This window comes from Schistocerca cancellata, chromosome 4 (genome assembly GCF_023864275.1).
Source record: "Schistocerca cancellata isolate TAMUIC-IGC-003103 chromosome 4, iqSchCanc2.1, whole genome shotgun sequence".
NCBI classification, from domain to species: domain Eukaryota; kingdom Metazoa; phylum Arthropoda; class Insecta; order Orthoptera; family Acrididae; genus Schistocerca; species Schistocerca cancellata.
The window spans coordinates 809,086,540-809,111,760 of record NC_064629.1 but is presented as its reverse complement, the minus strand read 5'-3'; the positions used below and the strand labels follow the sequence as shown (position 1 = coordinate 809,111,760).

Below are 25,221 nucleotides of genomic sequence, written 5' to 3'. Positions count from 1 at the left end.
GTCATAAAAAAATGCATTGGTAAAAATTGTTTATTTGGGATATTACGAATTTTACGAGCAATATGTAACAATTACCATTCGAAAATTAGGAGAACAGACTTCAGTACTTCAACTATTAATGACATAGTGGAGAGCACTTTCATTAATGGAGCTGCTTCTAAGACAGCAAACAAATGCCACTTCCGTGTGTTGGAAGACATGAGTCGTGCAGTAGGGGTTGGGTGTAGGTTACTGAAAGGCGAGCAGCCGCCACTGCCAAACCGCAAGCTCTACACTCACTGCGGAAGAGCATTCCTGCTTCTTACGTCGTGTCTGAACATCAAACTGCTCCAGAATGTGGATGACGTGGTTTCACAGCCAGAATGTGAATACCAGTTGGATGAATAAAGACTGGGAAAACAACAAAAAATGCCGAAATTTCAGTGCTTTCACTAAGCTACTCCAGAAACTCTGTCGCATATGTTTCCGTACGTAATTAGTTTTACGTATATACGTTTAGGAATTTTTGATGCTGTGGCCGAGCAGTTCTAGGCGCTTCAGTGCGGAACCGCGCTGCTGCTACAGTCGCAGATTCGAATCCTGCCGCGGGCATGGATGTGTATGATGTCCTTAGGTTAGTTAGGTTTACTTAGTTCTAAGTCTAGGGGACTGATGACCTCAGATGCTAAGTCCAATAGTGCTTAGAGCCATTTGAATCATTTTTTTTAAATTTTTGCTTGTTGTATCATTGTTCGAATAGGAAAGTTGCAATCCTTCTTCAGGCATGTTGCTGGCATCCATTGAAATATTGTTATAGGTACACGCTTCGTCTTGAGACAAGTGTGGCTCTGAGCACTATGGGACTCAACTGCTGTGGTCATAAGTTCCCTAGAACTTAGAACTACTTAAACCTAACTAACCTAAGGACAGCACACAACACCCAGCCATCACGAGGCAGAGAAAATCCCTGACCCCGCCGGGAATCGAACCCGGGAACCCGGGCGTGGGAAGCGAGAACGCTACCGCACGACCACGAGATGCGGGCGAGACAAGTGTGACGACCATATATCAGAGTCGTGCGTTGCAGTGATGAGTGTATGTTCAGTGTAGTGACATGTCTGTCTTGTTGCGGAAGTTTGTAAAGGGACACAGTGAAGGTGTTCCGCTAGAAGACAGCTAAAATTCAAGGGAGCAGTCACCAAGTTGGACATGGATGGGGAAGGGAATTAGCCGTGGTCTATTCGAAGGAACCATCTTGCCGTTCTCCTTGAGTAGCTTAGGGGAACATGCAAAAACTAAATCATTGCCAGAAACCCTCTCCTTACGAATACTAGTGCACTTTATCGCACCATCCGGCCCGAATGGTACTCTGTGATGGCATTAAAGGGAGCGCCAAGCACAACCTCAGGTTTGATATTTAACCCAATTGCCGAAATTTAGTCTGGTGACCATGAAGTTTAGTGCGCTGCCTCACCTCCTTCCGGCCAAATTCTCCTCTTATCGGTCGAATAATGAAAACGACACTTTCTTATACCAGTAGGATTCGATTTGGCATCAAATGGTCCACAAGCGGTCGTTGCCGGTAGAGCCGAGCATCAGTCATTCTGTTGTTGTTGTGATCCTCAATCCAAAGACTGGTTTGATTCAGCTCTCCATGTTACTTTATCCTGTGCAAGCCTCTTCATCTCCGAATACCTACTGCAACTCACATCCTTCTGAGTCTTCTTACTGTATTCAACTCTTGGTCTCCCTCTACGATTTTTACCTTCCACGCTTCCCTTCCATAGTAAGTTGGTGATTCCTTGTTGCCTCAGAAAGTGTCCTACTAACCGATCACTTTTTCTCGTCAAGTCGTACCACAAATTTTCTCCCCAATTCTATACAGTACCTCCTCATTAGTTATGTGATCTACCCATCTAATCTTCAGCATTCTTTTGTAGCACCCCATTTCAAAAGCTTTTATTCTCTTCTTGTCTAAACTGTTCATCGTCCATGTTTCACTTCCATACATGGTGCACCGTCCCGTCACTTAAACGTGACCACCAGTAAAAAATCTGAATAACCACCTTTTACAGCGCAGACCGCTGCGAGACTTGAAGCAAAGAAGTCAGTGAAGCTCTGGAACGTACTGACAGGGATATGGACTCCAGTGCTGTGGCCAGTTGCGCTAGGTTTCTCGGTGGAGGATCCATGGCGCGGGCGGCCCGATCTAGGTGGTCTCACAGGCTCTCGGCTAGTTTTAAATCCGGAGAGTTTGGTGGCCAGGGGAGAGCTGTAAACTCATTCTGGTACTCTTCGACCCACGCACGTACACTGCGAGCTGTGTGACACGTTGCACTGTCCTGCTGTCCTGCAACGGATCTATTTTTCCTTCCAGACTAACGAGTTCATCCAGGGGATGTCCTCCGGCCTAGATCCTTGCAGGGCGTCTGTCTGCAGACGTTTCATACCAATGGCCATCTGTCCGATGCAGCATAAGACGTGGTTCGTCTGAAAAGGCCACTTGTTGTCATTCAATGGACGCCCGCTTGCGGTATTGGCCTGCAAATTCCAGACTCAGTCGTCATTGAACAGGAACAGCAGTCAGCGTGGTTTCATGAACCAGGCGCCTGCAGCGCAAGCCCATAAGCAGCAGCGTTCGCTGAATGTTCGTTGAGGAGATACTGTAGGTAGCCCCTTGGCTCATACTGGCGGTCGCTTTCTCAACGGCTACAGGTCTGTTCGCCCATACACATCTCCGTAGCCGTCGTTCACCCCTGTCATCTACGGCCCACGATGCTTCACTGGTGCCTCGGCGCCGGTTTTGGATAGCTCCATTTTGCCATCCACGGTATACACTGCTCTCCATAAGTTTGGAAACACCATGCTGCGTATTGCAACGGAGCAAAATGGAAGTGATCTATGTGAGTTATTTGTTAGAATACGGAATAGCAAGCTCAAATAACGGTTAATAATGACACGTACAGTGTTGTACACTTAATTATTGTACATACACATACATATTGGAACATACTAGTACTGCTTCGTTATATGTAAACCAACGTTACCTGTCCAAGCAGTTCTACTAAACACGCCAGGTGGCGCGAGTAGACCGCACGGCTATGTAGAGGTACGATGTTTACATTTCTGTTCACTTGTACATCTACATCTATACTCCGCGAGCCACCTTACGGTGTGTGGCGGAGGGTACTTATTGTACCACTATCTGATCCCCCCTTCCCTGTTCCATTCACGAATTGTGCGTGGGAAGAACGACTGCTTGTAAGTCTCCGTATTTGCTCTAATTTCTCGGATCTTTTCGTTGTGATCATTACGCGAGATATATGTGGGCGGTAGTAATATGTTGCCCATCTCTTCCCGGAATGTGCTCTCTCGTAATTTCGATAATAAACCTCTCCGTATTGCGTAACGCCTTTCTTGAAGTGTCCGCCACTGGAGCTTGTTCAGCATCTCCGTAACGCTCTCGCGCTGACTAAATGTCCCCATGACGAATCGCGCTGCTTTTCGCTGGATCATGTCTATCTCTTCTATTAATCCAACCTGGTAAGGGTCCCATACTGATGAGCAATACTCAAGAATCGGACGAACAAGCGTTTTGTAAGCTACTTCTTTCGTCGATGAGTCACATTTTCTTAGAATTCTTCCTATGAATCTCAACCTGGCCCCTGCTTTTCCCACTATTTGTTTTATGTGATCATTCCACTTCAGATCGCTCCGGATAGTAACTCCTAAGTATTTTACGGTCGCTACCGCTTCCAATGATTTACCACCTATGGCATAATCGTACTGGAATGGATTTCTGCCCCTATGTATGCGCATTATATTACATTTATCTACGTTTAGGGAAAGCTGCCAGCTGTCGCACCATGCATTAATCCTCTGCAGGTCTTCCTGGAGTACGTACGAGTCTTCTGATGTTGCTACTTTCTTGTAGACAACCGTGTCATCTGCAAATAGCCTCACGGAGCTACCGATGTTGTCAACTAAGTCATTTATGTATATTGTAAACAATAAAGGTCCTATCACGCTTCCTTGCGGTACTCCCGAAATTACCTCTACATCTGCAGATTTTGAACCGTTAAGAATGACATGTTGTGTTCTTTCTTCTAGGAAATCCTGAATCCAATCACAAATCTGGTCCGATATTCCGTAAGCTCGTATTTTTTTCACTAAACGTAAGTGCGGAACCGTATCAAATGCCTTCCTGAAGTCCAGGAATACGGCATCAATCTGCTCGCGAGTGTCTACGACACTGTGAATTTCTTGGGCAAATAGGGCGAGCTGAGTTTCACATGATCTCTGTTTGCGGAATCCATGTTGGTTATGATGAAGGAGATTTGTATTATCTAAGAACGTCATAATACGAGAACACAAAACATGTTCCATTATTCTACAACAGATTGACGTAAGCGAAATAGGCCTATAATTATTCGCATCTGATTTATGACCCTTCTTGAAAATGGGAACGACCTGCGCTTTCTTCCAGTCGCTAGGTACTTTACGTTCTTCCAGCGATCTACGATAAATTGCTGATAGAAAGGGGGCAAGTTCTTTAGCATAATCACTGTAGAATCTTAAGGGTATCTCGTCTGGTCCGGATGCTTTTCCGCTACTAAGTGATAGCAGTTGTTTTTCAGTTGCGTTTGCATAAAGATATAACACACCGCGAAAGTAACTGAAAATGGCCCCAAAGTGCCAGATTCCTTATGAATCACGGGTTATCATAATCCCTTTGCACCAAGAAAGCAATAGTATCCGACGAATAGCAAAGAAACTGATGATTTCCATCAGCGGAGTTGTCAAAACCATACACCGGCATCGAGAAACAGGCTCCTATGGAGATCGTCCTCGCTCAGGAGCACCCAGGAAAATATCAGTACGCCAGGAAAAGTATTTGGTAGTGACCAGTAAACGTAACAGATTAAAAACTGTCCGTGAATTGACTGCTGAACTAAACGCAACGAGGGATACACCGGTGAGTGAGTCAACAGTGAGACGACGCCTGGCAGACAACAACCTACGAGGTTATGTAGCAACAAGGAAACCACGGTTGCGCCGTGTTAACAAGACGAAAAGGCTTCAGTGGGCTAAGACACACCAATATTGGACAGCGGGGAATTGGGAAAGCGTCTTATTCACTGATGAATCGAAGTTCGAATTATTTGGAAGTAAACGCCGTCAATTTGTACGCCGTTTACCCCATGAATGCTTGAATCCTCAGTGCGTAATTCCAGCTGTAAAGCGTGGAGGGGGTTCTGTGATGAAATGGGGATCAAATAGTTCAAATTGCTCTAAGCACTATGGGACTTAACATCTGAGGTCACCAGTCCCCTAGACGTAGAACTACGTAAACCTAACTAACCTAAGGACATCACACACATCCATGCCCGAGGCAGGATAGGAACCTGCGACCGTAGCAGCCACGTTGTTCCAGACTGAAGCGCCTAGAACCGCTCGGCCACCGCGGCCGGTGAAATGGGGATCCTTTCGAGGGAATAAAGTCGGAGATTTGGTGAAAATAGATGGAAAACTGCACCAAAAGGATTATCATGCCATTCTCCAGCGACGTGCTAACACATCTGGTTTGCGTCTGATTGGGAAAGGATTTGTCCTGCAGCAAGACAACGACCCGTAACATACGTCTCGCTTGTGTCAGAACTATGTGAAATCTCTAGAGGTTCGTAAAATATTGAAAAACATGGAATGGCGCCTCAATCCCCTGGTTGTAAACCAATCGAGCTGCTATGGGATGAACTGGACAGGAGGATCCGAAAACGGGAAATCATCAGTAGGTCACAGTTGTGGGACGTCCTGCAGCAAGAATGGAGATTAATTCCAACTGACGCAGTGCATGCCGAGAGTGTGCAAGGCAGTGGTGAAAGCAAAGGGTGGTTATATTGAGGAATTGAAAATTTTATTCTTGCATCTTCCTGTGTATTTTTTGAGCTTAATAAACACTTGGAAAACAACAAAATGCATTTTTATACTGTATTTCCTTTCCATTGTCTATAATTACTAGATGTTACTTATGGAGGGTAGAGTACTTTAACCACAGCGGCATACAAACAGTTTAGAAACTTAGCCATTTCTGAAATACTTCCACCCTTGACCTTAAAGCCAATGATCATGCCCTCTTGGACGTCAGATGAATCTCTCCGCCTTACGACAACGACTGCACTGTTTTCCGACAAATTTTATATGCTCTCCACTGCTACTGTCGTCTGCACGTTAATGTCGAAAATACTCGGTGGTAACATTAATGTTAATGCACCGTGTATAAACGTGCGAGAGAATCGATGGCAACAGCAGAATGGTCCTTCCGATCACGTGAAGTACAGTCATTTATCGTCCGCGACTGTAGAACTTCGAAAGCTCTAGCATCTGAGCGATCCGGAAAAGCATCACGAACCGAATGAAAGATACTATCTGCCAGCTATTCCTTACAACACTGAGCGGCAAAAGTAATGAGAAGGAAAAGGAACACGAGTCGATCATCGGCAGCTGAAGCGTACACGGTGCACTTGTCTCCGTATTGTCGTGGTAGAAATGGGTTCGTGACGAGCCACATTCAAATCGCCAGCGATCTGAATCATAGTACACCGTCGGTCGCCCCGTATGGCTCTGTGGAGGTAACGTCACGTTTGTTCATCAAACACTTGTCCTGCGGACGGTTTACATCTCCGCAATATTGAAGGTTCACCAAAATGGTTCAAATAGCGCTGAGCACTATGGGACTTAACTTCTAAGGTCATCAGTCCCCTAGAACTTAGAACTACTTTAACCTAACTAACCTAAGGACATCACACACATCCATGCCCGAGGCAGGATTCGAACCTGCGACCGTAGCGGCCGCGCGGTTCCAGACTGTAGCGCCTTTAACCGCTTGGCCACCACGGCCGGCAAAGGTTCACCCTAGACATTGTGTAACCTCAGAAGACTGAATTCTTGTTTGATCTCCGATATGGTATGACATACGCGTCTTCAGCGATGATCACGTACGTTCAAAGTCGGTTACCTAGCGAAGTGCTGCAACGTTCTCTGCACAGCTCTCCGTAACATACTGCCCAGATAAAGTTAGATTTTCGGCAAGCATTTGACACGGTTCCCCACTGCAGAATATCGAAGAAGGTCCGAACTTATGATTTAGGTTCCCAGATACGAAAGTGGCTCGAAATATGGTAGAAAATCCAAAGAGATTCTGGTCGTATGTAAAGTGCACCAGTGGCAAAAACAGTCAATACCGTCACTGCCCGATAGCGATGGAAATGTTTCCATGATGGTGCCACTAAATCGGAGATACTAAATACAGTTTTCCGTAATTCCTTCACGAGAGAAACCGAAGTAATATTGCAGAATTCGAAACCAGAACAGCTGTTAGCACCGAAGTAGATATCTTCGGTGTTGCGAAACAACTCAAATCACTTAAGAAAGACAAGTCTTCCGGTCCAGATGGTATACCAATCAGATTCCTTTCAGAGTATGCAGACACAATAGCGCCTTTCTTAGCAATGATATACAACCGCTCACTTGACGAAAGGTCTGTTCCTAAAGGTAGCACAGGTCACACCAGTATTCAAGAAAGGAAATAGGAGTAACCCATTGAATTACAGACCCATATCACTGACCTCAATTTGCAGTAGGATTTTGGAGCATATAGTGTACTCGAACATTATATATCACCTTGAAGAAAATGACTTATTTATACATAACCAACACGGATACAGGAAATATCGTCCTTGTGCAAATCAGTTAGCTCTTTATTCCCATGAAGTAATGAGTGCTGTCGACAAGGGATCTCAGATCGATTCCATATTCCTAGATTTCCAGAAGGCTTTTGATACCGTTCCTCACAAGCGACTATTAATCAAATTACGTGCATATGGAGTATCGTCTCAGTTGTGTGACTGGATTCGTGATTTCCTCTCAGATAGGTCACAGGGAGACGGTAAATCATCGAGTAGAACAGAAGTGATATCTGGCGTTCCGCAAGGTAGTGTCATAGGCCCTCTGCTGTTCCTGATTTACATAAATGATCTAGGTGATAATCTGAGCAGCCCCCTTAGATTGTTTGCAGATGACACTGTAATTTACCGTCTAGTAAAATCATCAGATGATCAATTCCAATTACAAAATGATCTAGAGAGAATTTCTGTATGGTGCGAAAAGTGGCAACTGGCACTAGACAAAGAAAAGTGCGAGGTCATCCACATGGGTACTAAAAGAAATCCGATAAATTTTGTGTATACGATAAATCGCACGAATCTAAGGGCTGTCAATTCGACTAAATACCTAGGAATTACAATTACGAGCAACTTAAATTGGAAAGACCAGATATATAATATTGTGGGGAAGGCGAAACAAAGATTGCGCTTTGTTGGCAAAACACTTAGAAGATGCGACAAACCCACTAAAGAGACAGCCTACATTACACTTGTCCGTCCTCTGCTGGAATATTGCTGCGCGGTGTGGGATCCTTGCCAGGTAGGATTGACGGAGGACATCAAAAAAGTGCAAAGAAGGGCAGCTCGTTTCGTGTTATCCGGCAATAGGGGTGAGAGTGTCACTGATATGATACGAGAGTTGGGGTGGCAGTCACTGAAACAAAGGCGGTTTTCTTTGCAGCCTCTGCCAGGCACTTAAGTGTGAATTGCAGAGTAACCATGTAGATGTAGATGTAGATGACTTGTTGGACCGCCCTTATTTTCTGTATACATAAATCATCTGACGGACAGAGTGAGCGACAATGTACTGTTGTTTGCTGATGACCCTGTGGCGAACGGGAAGGCGTCGCCATTGGGTGACTGTAGAAGCATACAATATGACTTAGACAATATTTGTAGTTGTGTGATGAATTGCAGCTTGCTCTAAGTGAAGAAAAATGTAAGTTAATGAGGATGAGTAGGAAAAACAATCCTGTAACGTTCGAATACAGCATTACTAGTGTCGAGCTTGACACAGTCACGCCGTTTAAATATCTGGGCGTAAAGTTGCAAAGTGATATGAGGAGGAACGAGCATGTGAAAACTGTGGCAGGGAAGGCAAAAGCTCGACTTCATTCATTGGAAGAATTTCTGGAAAGTGTAGCTGATCCATAATGGAGACGGCGTATGAACGCTAGTGCGACCCATTCTTTGAGTACGGCCCTAGTGTTTGGGATCCCCTCCTGGCCTGATTAAAAGAAGACATCGAAGCAATTCAGATACATGCTGCTAGATTTGTCTCAGGTAGGTTCGATCAGAAGGGAAGTATTAGTGAGAAGCTTCGTGAACTCAAATGGGAATCCGTGTTGGGAAAATGACTAGTTCGGCGAACCGCTATTCCAGAAATTTAGAGAACTGGCATTTGAGGTCAACTACAGGGTTATTACAAATGATTGAAGCGATTTCACAGCTCTACAATAACTTTATTATTTGAGATATTTTTACAATGCTTTGCACACACATACAAAAACTCAAAAAGTTTTTTTAGGCATTTACAAATGTTCGATATGTGCCCCTTTAGTGATTCGGCAGACATCAAGCCGATAATCAAATTCCTCCCACACTCGGCGCAGCATGTCCCCATCAATGAGTTCGAAAGCATCGTTGATGCGAGCTCGCAGTTCTGGCACGTTTCTTGGTAGAGGAGTTTTCGACACTGAATCCTTCACATAACCCCACAGAAAGATATCGCATGGGGTTAAGTCGGGAGAGCGTGGAGGCCATGACATGAATTGCTGATCATGATCTCCACCACGACCGATCCATCGATTTTCCAATCTCCTGTTTAAGAAATGCCGAACATCATGATAGAAGTGCGGTGGAGCACCATCCTGTTGAAAGATGAAGTCGGCGCTGTCGGTCTCCAGTTGTGGCATGAGCCAATTTTCCAGCATGTCCAGATACACGTGTCCTGTAACGTTTTCTTCGCAGAAGAAAAAGGGGCCGTAAACTTTAAACCGTGAGATTGCACAAAACACGTTAACTTCTGCTGAATTGCAAATTTGCTGCCCGAATGCGTGAGAATTCTCTACCGCCCAGATTCGCACATTGTGTCTGTACACTTCACCATTAAGAAAAAATGTTGCTTCATCACTGAAAACAAGTTTCGCACTGAACGCATCCTCTTCCATGAGCTGTTGCAACCGCGCCGAAAATTCAAAGCGTTTGACTTTGTCATCGGGTGTCAGGGCTTGTGGCAATTGTAAACGGTAAGGCTTCTGCTTTAGCCTTTTCCGTAAGATTTTCCAAACCGTCGGCTCTGGTACGTTTAGCTCCCTGCTAGCTTCATTCGTCGACTTCCGCGGGCTACGCGTGAAACTTGCCCGCACGCGTTCAACCGTTTCTTCGCTCACTGCAGGCCGACCCGTTGATTTACCCTTACAGAGGCATCCAGAAGCTTTAAACTGCGCATTCCATCGCCGAATGGAGTTAACAGTTGGTGGATCTTTGTTGAACTTCGTCCTGAAGTGTCGTTGCATTGTTATGACTGACTGATGTGAGTGCATTTCAAGCAGGACATACGCTTTCTCGGCTCCTGTCGCCATTTTGTCTCACTGCGCTCTCGAGCGCTCTGGCGTCAGAAACCTGAAGTGCGGCTTCAGCCGAACAAAACTTTATGAGTTTTTCTACGTATCTGTAGTGTGTCGTGACCATATGTCAATGAATGGAGCTACAGTGAATTTATGAAATCGCTTCAATCATTTGTAATAGCCCTGTATAGAGTGATTCTACTGCCGCCGATGTACATTTCGCGTAAGGACCCCGAAGATAAGATACGAGAAATTGGGGCTCTTATGCAGGCTGGTAGATAGTAGTTTTTCCCTCACTTTGTTTGCGAGTGAAACAGGAAAGGGAGTGACTAGTAGTGGTACGTGGTGCCCTCCTCCATGCGCAGTGGATTGCGGAGTATGTACGTAAATGTAGATGTAGCTGCAACATTCGGGCGTCATACAAGCCAAATCTTCAAATGGGACCATTTTTCCTGGACCTTTCTCCACTCATTTTACTGTTTCAGACACCATAAAGGCTAGCTGGTATATGCCACTGAAATAGCTTCTTTAGAACGAATACGGTACGTTTTCAATCCTGGGTTCCTCTTCAAAATGTTATGTGCTTTCCCCTCTAGAAGTCCCAGACGTTTGGAACGGGAATCAAGCGGCATTTTCTGGAATGGGACAAATGTGAGGTGAGTGTGAAGAGTACTGAGAACTCGATATCTCCGAGAGACTGATTGTATGTTTTTCAGCTTCACTTCATTGGTTTCCTGTCGCTAAATAGACATTTTAAGTCTCTCTAGCTCATGTATAATTTTCACTTTAAATGGCCCTGTGTGATGGTTCGTTATTTATTGTCAAACATGATAAATCTTTCTCAAGCATGTATGTCAAATATCATTCATTACTCTCCATAATTTACGAAAGTTATCAGACCGAGCGACTGTTATCTGTCGTACGCTTTTCGGATATGGTTGGGAGCAATATAAATATAGAAATGCTGGGAGGCATGACGAATAACAACCACCAAATGAATATCTGCGACGAGTAGAAAAAGCTTATTCACGCTTTTTAGCTACGTGAGGAACTACCAGAGATTGTATACATTTTGATGTGATCTGATATATGAAAGCGATTTCCAGACTTCGTCCGTCAGCTAGCCTTCAACAACTAGAGTTCATCGCGTCGGTGTAATCACATTCTAATGGATTTAAGGGTCTCAGTACGCCTGGCTAGAAAGATAAAGTGTTTAGAGAACATATAAACACAGAAACGACACGTCAAAATGTACCTTCATGTCCGCGATGGCACTAAAACCCATTAAGTCTGCTTTACGAGAGAACGGAACTACCTCGAGGCAACTAACAGCAGCAAGCGTTTCTTTTACATGTAACACACCTGTTTACAAACTTCTAAAATTCAGCGAGGCTTCTGCGACACCCGACATCCTTGTTTCCTCTAATCGCCACGTCAAATCGAGAGAAGTTGGGTACAAGCTATCGACAGTGTATACACTTTGTTTGGCCAGCAGCGATTATGTCGTATGCGTGTCGCCTATCGGGCAGACAAATTGGAGCGATTTCTGCGGCCGGTAACGGCCCGCCAGCTCTTAGGAATCACTTGTGTCTATTTAATGTAGAATTGATCGAGCATCCCCCATTCGCATCGGCCATGATACGTAGTAGTCACGCACACTGCCCGACGTACAACTTGCGGATTCTAAGCACGTACACGCCCTATCCAGACAGCTGTCAAACCACGCTCTCCACCAAGCTTCTTTTGCTCTCGTTATTTAACACGTGGAACGCACTAGCATCTCATTTTCCGAAATTCTGAAAGAAGCGACTGGCTGATCTAGGAAAACGAAAATTAATCGTTTCTATGCCGCTTAGGAAGGTATTGTCTGGTTTTAAGTATACGGGCTACGAAGACGGGCTTCCTTTTGTGCCTGTGGTGTGTAGTCAAATACAAATTAAAAGGGATGAAGAATGGAAGATTAGGTTCAAAATGGTTCAAATGGCTCTGAGCACTATGGGACTTAACTTCAGTGGTCATCAGTCCCCTAGAACTTAGAACTACTTAAACCTAACTAACCTGAGGACATCACACACATCCATGCCCGAGGCAGGATTCAAACCTACGACCGTAGCAGTCTCGCGGTTCCGGACTGAGCGCCTGAACCGCTAGACCACCGCGGCCGGCGGATGATTAGGGCTTAACGTCCCTCGATGACGATGTCATTAGAGACGGAGCACAATTTGGGATTGAGACGATGAGGAAGGGAAACAACCGTGTGCTTTCAGTGGAATCTTTCCGTCATTCTCCTTAGACAATTAAGTTAGATAAAAAACAACAACCTAGAAGTGGATGTCCGTACTGTGATTTGATAACGAATACTAGTGTCTTACCGATGCGATACCGAGCCCGGTTTCGAATGGAAGAACGTACACTCATGTTCATAAAAAACAGAACACTTTGAACGACTAGTGTCAGGACGTTCATATTCACAGGACATGTACAATAGTGTGTTCTGCAGAAATTATTAGCATTTGAACCATGTCGACCTACAGGTTCGAGGTCAACATCGATATCGCGGCGCAATAGCACCTACCGTTGTCTATATAAACCGAAGGTAATAGATCAGTGTGACTTGAGCAGACGTGCAAAAAAAAAAAAAAAAAAAAAAAATGGTTCAAATGGCTCTGAGCACTATGGGACTTAACATCTATGGTCATCAGTCCCCTAGAACTTAGAACTACTTAAACCTAACTAACCTAAGGACAGCACACAACACCCAGTCATCACGAGACAGAGAAAATCCCTGAGCCCGCCGGGAATCGAACCCGGGAACCCGGGCGTGGGAAGCGAGAATGCTACCGCACGACCACGAGCTGCGGACGCAGACGTGCACGATGCCTCGCAGACGCATGCGCGAGCCGTACCGTCAAATCAGTGAGTCTGAAAGGCGCGCATTATTGGCATGGCAGAACGTGATGAATCCATACGGGAAATTGCTGCTCGTGGGGACGAAGTGTTTCGGCCGTGCAACGGGTATGTGCAGAATGGTTCACTGAAGGTTGTAGGACAAGACGAGATGGGTAAGTCGCACTACCCAGGCCACACATCCTTCCCCCCCCCCCCCCCCCCCCAGAAGATCGACACCTCATTCGAATGGTATTGTAGAACAGATCTGCGTCCCCATCGGCTGTGGCCCAACACTGGAACAGTGTAAGACACTGGACACTATCAGGGATGACAGTCCGTCATCTTTTATTACGGAATGGGTTACGTGCACCTCATCCACTTCTCCGCCTACCTCTGGCGAATGCGCAGAAACGTGCTAGACGGCAATGGTGCGTGGAACGACGACAGGAGGACTGGAATGGCATCAGATAGTGTTTTCGGACGAATCCAGGTCTGTCTGCTTGAAAACGATGGCTGCATTTTGGTTCGCCGCAGACAGATGGAGCGGCATAACAGTGATTGCATTCGCACGAGGCGTACAGCGCCTACTCAAAGTCTTATGATTGGGGGTGCTGTTGGGTACAACCACAAATCACAGTTGGTGCGTGTCCACGGCACTTTGACCATTGATACCTACGGAAATGATTATTGGTTGTACAGGGTACCCTCCGCCATGTGCCTACCGTGGACTGCGGAGTATCTACGTAGATTGATGTAAATGTAGAAAAGGGACCAGTGCTGGCACATAGCCTACTCCTCTCGAGTAGAACCATAGAACCAAGTGAGCCATCGAGCTTAACATCCCCATCCGACGAACGGATCGCCATCAACAGTCTCACAAGTACTCACTTCATGAGACACTTCGGAGAAGTTTGGAATTTAATCCAAAAGATTGGCGCAAAAACTGGTGGTCAAGAACCACCTCTCCTCCACTTGCCGTCCATTTCCGCCAGCGAAAACGATGGCTGCATTTTGGTTCGCCGCAGACAGATGGAGCGGCATCACAGTGATTGCATTCGCACGAGGCGTACAGCGCTTACTCAAGTTGTATTCATCTCAGGAAAATATGTTCCCTGGAAGAAAAATAAGTGGTGGGACGATGTAATGAGAAGCTCTGTTCTTGCGGGCCGGCCGCGGTGGTCTAGCGGTTCTAGCCGCTCGGTCCGGAGCCGCGCGACTGCTACGGTCGCAGGTTCGAATCCTGCCTCGGGCATGGATGTATGTGATGTCCTTAGGTTAGTTAAGTTTACGTAGTTCTAAGTTCTAGGGGACTGATGACCATAGATGTTAAGTCCCATAGTGCTCAGAGACATTTGAACCATTTTTTTGTTCTTGCGGTGGTTTGCTCGAATAGACGTACTGTAGCTGTTCCGGTGTATTGTGAATGTTTCGGTAACAGACGGGTTAAAAAAATCTTTCCTGTTTCGGTTGGGATTCGAACCGGCGTCCTTTCGAGTCGAACGCCACACCACACATGTGCGCTAGTGACCCCGGCTTCCGAGGCGGGTAACACAAGCTATGTAGCCAGAAATCTCCGTATATCCATTACAATCCGTTCCCAACATAGCAGCCGTGTTAATTAATTTCTCGCTTCTTTCAGAGCGATGCCTGAAGCTGACAATTAACTACACTGCTTAAAGGCGGACCTCCACATAGGCGTGCGTTACCGTCTCCGGCTACGGAGGTGGGTATTGGATAACAGGTAGCAAGAAGAAAATATTTTCACCAGATACATGATGGTTCTATCTTCAAATCATTTAGATTCTTAAGGTATCGTTTCATGAGCTAGGAAATTTTGCATATGTAATGTCGTTCCAAGTCTAATACGTGATTAGCAAAAAATCTTCATTATAAATTGACACTATGAGAGTTGGTTTTTCTTGCGCTAGTAACACTCCCAACCGAAGCAGGAAAGATTTTTTTAACCCGTCTGTTACCGAAACATTCACAATACACCGGAACAGCTACAGTACGTCTATTCCAGCAAACCACCGCAAGAACAGAGCTTCTCATTACATTGTCCCACCACTTATTTTTCTTCCAGGGAACATATCTTCCTGAGATGAATACAACTTTATTTTGCTTTCCTGTGGGCGCATATTATTATTATTATTATTATTATTATTGCCATATAAAAATGCAAGCTGCTCAACTGGAGTTCCCTGTGCATAATATGCCACAACAATGACTCTTGCAGCAGATAACTTTCAAATGCAATAGAAGATAGTTGATAACCGGACCTCATATTTGTCGTTTTCCTAATTTTAATTTAATCGTATGGCTAGAGCCCCCCGTCGGGCAGGCCGTTCGCCGGGTGCTGGTCTTTCAATTTGACGCCACTTCGGCGACCTGCAGTCGATGAGGACGATAGGATGAAAATTTCCCGACCCAGTCGGGAATCGAACCCGGGCCTAGAGGACTGACAATCCTTCACTCTGACCATTCAGCTACCGGAGCGGACATATTTGTCGTAAGACGTGGGGAAACGTCTTACATTTCTCTACTTCTTCCGTTAATTCAACTTGTTAATGGTTGCAAAATCCCCTCGCTTCTAAACTGATACTGTTACTACTAAGCTTAGCCGCGAGTCCGTAGAGGGTGGTATATGTGACGTACAGTATGACTGGTCGGCATTTCCACCCGGAATTTGCTAGTGTAAGTCGGACCTCCCTTGAGCCGCCTTGGTGGGTCGTGTCGTCGGATTTCCTCCTACCTGTGCGCGGTACAGCTCTCGTAAATGTCGTCCCGTGCAGATTCTTCATTGGCGCATTGGATGTCTCTGTCGGTGGGAGCTAATTGTCTGAAATTGCTGTCGATCAACTTTGGGGTATCTGTTTACCCGAAATTAACATTCAGAATGCCGTAATATCACTTTTATTCCTATTAGATCAATAATGAAACCCTCATGTCACGAACTACTCGTACCCGAGAGCATGGCTACCATCGAACAAGACAGGAAGAGCTCATAACGCCGACTCCCGACTTTGGCGCGCAGTCCGTATCTCTTACTAGTTTCGTCATAGTTGGTGGATTTCCGATCAAGTTCATACTTACTAAGATATGCATTTGTTAATGAACGGGTGTGAATTTTAACGAGGCAAAATTATGATAAATAGTTTTAAACATCCAGAGGCTCCTCCTAGTATTCATGTTGTCATAAATGACTTTAATTATTACATATAAATAAACAAAATCGGTGACTTTGGCGCCAAGATGGCTGTACTTCCCGTCATGTATATTTCCCAGGCTGACGGTTGTTGCTACGGTCCAGCGCCGAGCCCCACCCCACTACGTGCGACATATGGTCGCTTCGTCACCTAGCCAGCCAGCGTGGGAAATGCTCTCAGATTCATGGCCGGCTACGGACTACAGCACTTCCTAACTGTCGTGAATACATCTATAAGAGACAATAATTTATTAAAACTGGTAAAAATGTCTTCCTCACGTAAGAGGCACCTTACATGGTTCCAGATCGACGAACAATATTCAAGAATTTTTCGAACGAGTATTTTGTGAGAGACGTCCTTCGCAGGTGAATTGATTTCTTTAGTCTTTCCTCAATGTGTTATGTTTGTTACAAAGTCATTACTTCAATAACATAACTGTTTCGATATTCCGTAAGCAGGTAGTTTATTTTTACTAGTATCCTGTGTGGATTGTGCTGCACTGTCTGGAGCCTTCTAGATGCGTGAATAGAGCAAACTAGTTGGTTCTTCCGAAATTCATGTTGATCCTGCCGAAGATTTCAAAGTTCTTCAAGAAAGTCGTCATACACGTGCACAAAATATGTTTCATAATAATTCTATAATAAACTGATGTCAGAGAAAGAGATATATAGTCCTGCACATCTGTCCTACGATCCTTCTGAAACACATTAAAACGATCTGCACCTTCTTCAAAGCATGTAGGATACTCCATTGTTCCAGAGACCTGCCTCAGACTGTTGTTGGAAGAGTCAGTTCTACATATTCGACGTGGAATAAAATTGATATCACCTTTCCGTTTTTAATTCAATGTTCTCTTTTTCTAATCGTCCATTTTGCAACTAGGTCACTGTCGATAGTGCGAGCTGTGCTCAAATCATTTTCGGTGAAGCAGTTCGGATGATTTAATTTATTATTTCAGTCTTCGTTTTATCGTCTTCTGTTTCGGTACCACTGTGACCAACGAGCATATGAGAAGTGGAAATTTCATACCATCTAAGTGCCATTTTTTCACGAAACACGTTTTCAGTACCATTGTGTTACTGTTGCACGTCCCTAGACTTGTTCCACATGCCAAATAACTGAATAAATGTTTCAAACATTCATTACTAGATGGTGTTTGTGCCACGAAGTGCTTTCCTCTGAAGTTCAAAGTATCATGCATCGAGGTCTTTGCTCAGCCAAGGATGGTTTGAAGAGATAACATCCAAGTTTTTGGTGAATGGACACATATTTTTGAGCTGCTACAGAGATTGTGCAGTTATAGAGAAACGAAGAAGCGAAAGTAGAACATTTGTTCCTCAGAATTTACACAAGATTACTTAATTTTAAAGATGCTGCTGAAACACTGTTGTCAATGCATGCGTGTAACATCTCCAAATTCAATATGATCGGGTTGTCTTACACTCCTTCATCTCAAATAGCTATTAAAAGTTCTTATTCACAGACAAGAGAATGGGAAAATGTCGAAGCAATAAACAGATGAAGGACCGTAACTGATGTCTAAAATTCCAGCCATGTTTATCAGTTGCAAACAGAAAAACCTGTTGACGACGTTAACATATCCTCCTCATCGGCAAAGGGAGTTTTACAGTAAATTTTGCAACGTCTGATCCCAATAGTGGAACTGTGTAAGAAGCAGAAGTCAGCAGTGAGAAATCTTCCTCCTTCAATACAATTTTATTATTGTGTTGTATGAAATTTAAAAGATATAAGAAATGCTCTTTGTTGTCTACAGTTTTGCTAGTTACAATATTACTGCTCCATTTTTTTACTTGTGCTATGACAAAAAAACGTAACGCCTCAATGATCATGGCACATATTAACCCAAACCTTCTTATTGGCACTTAGAACCAGTCAGTTCCCTGGTATGGCACTTTGAACATCCTTGATAAATTATTTATTTTCTAATTTGTCTCATTATTTTTGCAGTGATGAGTTGAGCAGCATAAGTTTGTGGTATCAGAATACTTTCTCAATGTTCTGGATAAACATAAGTTGCATACAAAAAGAGATACATTGTTTTTTATTCTCCTGACAAATGTGATATTTGGTGCTCAGAGCGTCTGACATTTACACTCTTCATAATATGAACAACTAACTTTGGTCTATTGATTTATTTCATATAGAACCATAGTTGTTATATTTGTTGGACAGCTCGGCAAGTGTGATACTTTCATTGAACGCGTCTTACATAGCTGTCGTTGTTTTGACTTTGTTCAGTTTATGCCTGTGAGCCAGGAATCGACTTCCTTTCTATTACTTGGTAAGTTCTCTCTGTTGTTAAGAAACTTCGTAAACCGTTGTTGACCTTTAGTAGGTCGCTCCCATCTGTCACTGTCTTCATGATATAGTTCTCAACTTATTCCGTAACCACCCACACTCTCCTCCCAAGTACTGAATGCTTGCTATTGCCTACTGAGGTAGTTTCAGTCATTTTCTCTCTTCGTTAAGTAAGAATGCGTTTCTATCTTGTAGCTCCGCACTGCTGATGAATGATGCTACTGTAGCTTAATGGTTCCTATACCCCAACTCTACATTTAATGAATCGATAAGTTCAGAGTATAATTGTTACCAGCAGATCAAACACATTTTCAGCACTAGTGGGTTACTAACAAATTTCTGTAGCCAATTTTTGGAAATTTCATGTTGTACAATGACACCAGAATCTATGTCCGTATTAAAATATCGATGGGAATCCTGGTGCACTTTTTTTACGTTTGTGACGTCACGTGAGCTGGTCAGTGGCCTACCCATAGCGTCAAAAGCCATGCCCATATCTACGACGTCATCATTGTGACACACGTCACTTTGCAATGACGTCAACAAGATTTCGGATGACGGTAAATTTGAAAATTAAAGCTGACAGTAAATCGTAAAATTATAGATGACGGGTGACAGTAAATTTAAAAACAGCCAGATGACATTGGTGGGTAAAATTTTTACAACCAATCACAGTACAGTATATACATATAATTTTCCCGAAGCCCGCCATTTTCAAAAGTATCCATAGCGAAATTTGTAAAAAAAATTGCAACCTCAGGGAAGTGAATGTTTTCTTTATGCGTCATGTTCAAAAGTATTCGGAGTATTGTCACAAGTTTCTTTCGGTGCCACGTTGAAAAGTATTCGATTATACGTAAGTGCATACACACACACACACACACACACACACACACAGTGAGCAGTTTGATGACTGTGGCAAAAATATACACTGTTTTCTGTTCGGCAATAAAAATTTTCCAGCAAGCGCCATCTTTGAATGTGATTAGCTGAAAAATATTTCGCACGAATGCCTCCTCCTTCTTTAATTTTCCATCTCCTGCCATCTGACATCTTGATGGCATTATTGAAAAAGGGGCATATCTTGTAATGTAATAATGATGATGTCATAGATGGGGATGTTTCTTCTGACATCATGTGTAGGTCACTGACTTCCTCATGTCACGCCACAAATGCAGTGTGTGTATCTCCAATCTACATGTGGCAAACCAAAATCTCAATCACTGTCACTTGATCGAGCAATTTTTCTGTGGTATTTTCAAAACTTTCGCCGAAACTTTTCGTCACGTTGTTTCTTGATGGAGGTGAGCAATAGAACATCTGATTACATTTTTTGCCGAACTTTCAATATTATCTTCAATTGGATTCTCCCACGTTCTTACTGTATTTACCTTACTAGACGTTACTGATTTTTCCCTGTACTTGGAGTTCAGCCTGTAGTTCCAGTAAGCACTCTATTCTGAATTAAATGTTGCTATTTATTTCTTGTTTCAGCTACCTTCCTGCTCCAAGTATAGTGTAGCGTTACCACTGTTAATAAGTGAAAATAATTGTGGCACCTTACCCTGAACACTTCTGCAGTTGACAAATATTAGGTTTCGTTTCTCGATTTGCAAGACCATGTTGTGGTGTCACCGCCAGACACCACACTTGCTAGGTGGTAGCCTTTAAATCGGCCGCGGTCCGTTAGTATACGTCGGACCCGCGTGTCGCCACTGTCAGTGATTGCAGACCGAGCGCCGCCACACGGCAGGTCTAGAGACAGATCCTAGCACTCGCCCCAGTTGTACAGCCGACTTTGCTAGCGAAGCTACACTGACAAATACGCTCTCATTTGCCGAGACGATAGTTAGCATAGCCTTCAGCTACGTCATTTGCTACGACCTAGCAAGGCGCCATTACCTTTGTATATTGAGATTATATAATGAATCAACAAGAGCGATGTTCACCAATTATGGAATAAAGTTAAGTATTACATCAACTACGTACTTTATTTGCTATATTGACTACTTTACACTGTTCCAGACCTCACGCAAGCCTGCGTGAGCTAAACGCGTGCCTTTCGGCTACCCGTCACTGTGGATTGGCTGTCTTGCCAGTCCACAACACATGTATTCTCCTATATAAGAAAGAGAGAGGACTTGATGTTCGCTCTGCAGTTTACTGCATCTCGCTGCTTACTGATCCTTCAACGTAGCCTACTAACTTCAAAAGTCATCATTCGCATGCCACACGTACTCTTCTATCCAAACACTGCTTCAAGTAAAACTTTGAACATAGCTGCTAATGTTCAGTGACCGTGTCAGAATTATATTAGAACAAATAAGCCCTCGGTCACAAATATTAAGTCAGAATTGACCAGGTTTCGACGCTACTATGATCGTCGTCTTCAGAATTAAACTAACTGTTCTAAAACATATTAGGTATATAATACATTAATAAAATTAAAGTTTGTACTGACTGGAAAGAGATGCAGTACTTACAAGTCACATTTTAAAAAAATCTAAGCCGGAAAGGCGACGTCATGAATAGTTGTAAATAAGATGGCGAGCCGTTAAGGGCTGCTCGTACTTGAGTGAACAAGACTGTTGCAGCCCTTGTTACGTACTACATTTACGTTTACGTACTAGGCTACACACCACACAAATACCTGTATAAAAAGCCTCCTAACATTTAAATATTTATTCGATGTTAACATATTACTCTTTTACAGAAATGCGTTTCTTGCTCTCGCGAGTCTGCATTTCATATCCTCTCCATTGCTGTCATCGTCTGTTTTTTGCGGCGCAAATAACAAAACTAACAGGACTCATAATACTCTTAGTGCCTCATTTCCTAATTTAAGTCCCTCAGCACCGCCTGATTTCATTCGACTACATTTAATTACTGTTTCTTTACTTTTTATTAATATTCACCTTATAAGCTCTTTTCAATATCCTATCCATTCTAATCAACTACTCTTCCAAGTCCTTTGCGGTCTCTGACAGAATTACGATGCTACGGTCGCAGGTTCGAATCCTGCCTCGGGCATGGGTGTGTGTGATGTCCTTAGGTTAGTTAGGTTTAAGTAGTTCTAAGTTCTAGGGGACTTATGACCTAAGATGTTGAGTCCCATAGTGCTCAGAGCGATTTGAACCATTTTGAACACAATTACGATGTCACTGGCAAACCTCAAAGTTTCCTTCTCCCTGAACTTTACCCCCTTTCAACATTTCCACGTAGTTTCTTTCACAGTTTGTTCTATGTACGGGTGAAATAACGCTGGGTATAGGCTACAATCCTGCCTCACTCTCTTTTCACCTCCTTACTGCTTCCCGTCCATGCTCTTTGACTTTTATCAGAGCAGTACATGCGTTCCTATCGTTCAGATAAAGGATCAGTAAAACTGCACATGCTTCTTTTTACTAACAATATTAATAAGTTCATACACTAAACTTCAAAACTGAATATTTATATTCTAATCCTGTGCGTGGCTACAGTCGAAATACGCTTGTTTTCCTATATAATCTTGCATATCATTTGAAATTCTTTCATTCTTTTGTTTTCTCACGCGCCTTGTCTGTCTCACGTACATTCATAGGTGCTCGTCTCCCTTTTTTTTATTTTTATACGTATTATTATTATTATTATTATTGTTCACGTTTGGGACCCGTCTGAATAGACATGCGTGTTAAAGTGCTGCTTCTGGGATGGGGAGGTGTGCCGACGCCGGATCCAATCCACCCGGCGGATTAACGATGAGAGCGGTGTGCTGGATGTGGTTTTCAGGCGGTTTCCCAATCCGACTAGGAAAACACCGGGCCGCTACCCAAATCCTGCCTCAGTTACGCGATTCGCAAACATTTAGAACACTTTCGCTCACTATCACATGAATAACGCTTCACTCAGGGCGTCGCTGAAAATATTTTATGATATCAATTCGTTTGTAGTTGTTGTGGTTAAGTGTGAATATACCGCCGTAGTGGAACTTAAAAAGTTCATCGCAGGCAGGTTCTCTTTGTACATTTAATTGGTACAACTATGACAACAGCAGCAAATCCACTGAGGTTTTCTAGAGCTAGTGGATCTAATGTGAGGAGAAGTTAGGTACACATATACCGAGCCGGAGGGTAGCGGGGTTGCGAAGGGAGGGCATCCGGCAGCCCCTTAAATTAACCGTGCCAAATTCGTTCTTAGCCATGCCGACCCTGGGCTGATGAGGGTCAAAGGTATAAGAAAACGAAGATTATTTACGTGTGAGCCATACTGGACCAGAGGATGCTCAACAAGCGGAATTTTCAGAGTTTTGTGTTAGCTTACCATTGTGACCACAATACTTAGATTCTCTCAGGATGGTTGCTTTTCCTCTCGTCAGACCAAATTGTTCCTGTCTTCTTGAGTTTTTCTGACAGGTCAACTGTCCACTTGTCAATTTTCTGCCTTTTTTTCTGTCTACTTCCTTCTTTTACTGCATCGATTCTTTTTATTGTTTCAGTTATAGTTTTAGTTTTACTGCCATGTAGTTAATATGTTTGGTTCCATTCTTTTAATATACCCATAGAACGTATTTCTCTTCATCCTCAATAAATTAGAAAAACGACCATTCCACCAGGCTGTGTTTTAAATTACTTAATTTTCACTGTCCATTTTCAAGTACATCTAAAAGACATACAATACACTATTATAAAAATAAAAAAAAATAAAAAATAGCAAACATATAAAACTATAATTACAGTGGATATTATATGATTTTCATGTTTTCGCTCTTTTTTACTTTTTCATATTTTTTGTTATGGAGTATTCTGTGTTTTATTGATGCACTTGAAAATGGACAGTGTCCTAAACTAGTTGTGCAAATAAAGTAATTTAAAACACAGCCTGGTGGAATCATGTCATTCACCATACAATTTTAGCCTGCGTTATTTCATGTCTGAATAAATGTTGATGAACTTTTCAAATTTTTTTATTTGGTCTTGGTATGTGCGTTCCTTCTTGTGTATGATATGACCTAACCTACTACTCTTCATTCTGTCTTTTGGACTACTTCCGAGTCCCTCTTCCTGTTAAATAATGTGTGTTTCAGCCCCATAAAGGTACTCTGGTTTGATGGCTGTGTTGTAGAGTATTTTGAGATGCACATTTGTTATGGATGTCTTATGTAAGCCTGGAAGCTGTTTCCATTTTAAGACAAGAATTTCGTCACAATTTTTCGCCAGGCCAGTTGCCTGAATGGTTTCACCTACATATTAGACCTGAGAAACTCTCTCAGGTATCCTGTATTTTACTAAAATGTAGACTTTCACGGCCGAAAATGTCATGTCCATTATAATTATCCGGGCTGTTATGCCGTGGTCGGCTGATGAATTCTTTGTCAATTCCCAACGTTTCGTCCCCGTCTGCGGGGGACATCTTCAAGGTGGTCTGTAGCTCCATGGAAGGTTTCAACACACCCACTGGCTCGCTACTGACTGCCGCTAAATTCCGCGTCCGCGCGCCCCCGCGCCGAGGCGTGACGTCACGTGTTTTGAAAACGTCAGTGCAATTGGCCGCTGTCCGCTGCCGTCGATCGCCGTTGCCATCACCCAGTGGTGGACGGGTGGTACACATCTTCTTCAACATCGGCATCCATATACCGTTTAATTTCACGCCCTCCTCCTTTCGAATGAAATTATTAGGATGTTTGGCGATATCGATTGCCTCCCTGTAGAGCCTTTCGTAATATCCGCTTGTGGCCGCTAGTACTTGCATCTCCTCAAAACGAATATGGTGGTTACCTGGTTGGAAAGCATGCTCCGCAACAGCTGATCGTTCCGTTTCTCCTCGTCTACAATTGCCCTTGTGCTCTTCCAAACGTTTTGAAACAGTTCTTTTTGTGGTACCCCCCTTGAAGATGTCCCCCGCAGACGGGGACGAAACAATGGGCATTGACACAGAATTCATCAACCGACCACGGCATAACAGCCCGGATAATTATAATGGACATTCTGAATTTTGTTTTTATAATGTCGGATTCAGTCCGGATCCGCGCGACTGCTACGGTCGCAGGTTCGAATCCTGCCTCGGGCATGGATGTGTGTGATGTCCTTAGGTTAGTTAGGTTTAAGTAGTTCTAAGTTCTAGGGGACTGATGACCATAGATGTTAAGTCCCATAGTGCTCAGAGCCATTTGAACCATTTTTTTCAATTTTTTTTTTCAGAAGATATTTGCAGCCATACTCTTTCTGGTGTTTCTTTAAGAATTTCCATATCCTTTTGTGATGTTTGAATGTCCTGTCGTAGACTCGCCAGGTTGTCCTTAAAAACTAAGCAGTATATCATAATTTTTTTTCATTTTTTTTA

General features: G+C 43.5%; 1 protein-coding gene across 1 annotated transcript in view; it reads left to right on the top strand.

Moving 5' to 3' along the window:
• Window positions 1-25,221, top strand: part of LOC126184445 (circadian locomoter output cycles protein kaput) — an 837,361-nt gene that overhangs the window by 269,640 nt on the left and 542,500 nt on the right. The gene's annotated exons all lie outside the window — the stretch shown is intronic.